Source organism: Micropterus dolomieu, unplaced genomic scaffold (assembly GCF_021292245.1).
Source record: "Micropterus dolomieu isolate WLL.071019.BEF.003 ecotype Adirondacks unplaced genomic scaffold, ASM2129224v1 contig_10145, whole genome shotgun sequence".
Taxonomy (NCBI): domain Eukaryota; kingdom Metazoa; phylum Chordata; class Actinopteri; order Centrarchiformes; family Centrarchidae; genus Micropterus; species Micropterus dolomieu.
The window spans coordinates 1-994 of NW_025739131.1; the positions used below are offsets into that span (position 1 = coordinate 1).

Below are 994 nucleotides of genomic sequence, written 5' to 3' on the forward strand. Positions count from 1 at the left end.
GGATAGGGAGAAAAAGAAAAAGAAGCAGCAGCAGCGCCCCCTGCTGTTTCCTAAAGAGACGTTCAAAAGATCTCCTTTCACCGAAGCGCCCTCTGACGTTTTTAGAAGGCGAAGCGAAAAAGGCTTACAGCACCGGGTATTCCCAGGCGGTCACCCGTCCAAGTACTAACCAGGCCCTGCTCTGCTTAGCTTCCGAAATCGGACGAGATCGGGCGCTCCCAGAGCGGTGTGGCCGTAAGCCACTCAGGCGCCCCCAAACGGCCCTTCAAAAGATGTTCTACGGCTAATTGACAAAAAACGTATTCTGCCCATAATGTCCAAGGTGCTCCAGAGTCACTTGGAATCCACAGGCACTGATTCCTGGGTAAACATCCAGGAACCGGGACACCGTTCACGCTGGCAGTCCATAGACAGGAATAGGCACCCGTTCCCGGGTATGGGTGCAGCGACAAGGCCACCTTCAGCCGGAGGTCCTCACTCACAAACAGACGATCATTCCTGGGTGGACATTGAGGAAAAGGATCCAGTCCGCCTGGAAGTCCCTAGCCAGGATCAGACGCTCTCCCGTCCAAGTCCTAAGCAGGCCCTGCCAAGCCTGGCTTCCGAGATCAGGCGAGATCGGGCAGTACCAGGCCGGAATGGCCGTAAGCTCCCTTTGCACACCCCAGACGGGCCTTCAAAACACGATGTAACATTTACACAGCACTGTGTACAGGATAGGGAGAAAAAGACAGCAGCAGCAGCAGCGCCCCCTGCTGTTTCCTAAAGAGACGTTCAAAAGATCTCCTTTCACCGAAGCGCCCTCTGCCGTTTTTCGAAGGCGAAGCGAAAAAGGCTTACAGCACCGGGTATTCCCAGGCGGTCACCCGTCCAAGTACTAACCAGGCCCTGCTCAGCTTCCGAGATCGGACGAGATCGGGCGCTCCCAGAGCGGTGTGGCCGTAAGCCACTCAGGTGCCCCCAAACGGCCCTTCAAAAGATGTTCTACGGCTAA

At 55.8% G+C, this 994-nt stretch overlaps 1 non-coding gene and 1 pseudogene across 1 annotated transcript; both read right to left on the reverse strand.

The window, feature by feature from the left end:
* Positions 1-121: 121 nt before the first annotated feature.
* LOC123965558 lies at positions 122-240 on the reverse strand. Its single transcript, XR_006823727.1, has one exon. It is a non-coding gene; the product is annotated as a 5S ribosomal RNA (ribosomal RNA).
* Positions 241-833: 593 nt separating this feature from the next.
* On the reverse strand, positions 834-947 carry LOC123965559 (annotated as a pseudogene).
* Positions 948-994: the final 47 nt, after the last annotated feature.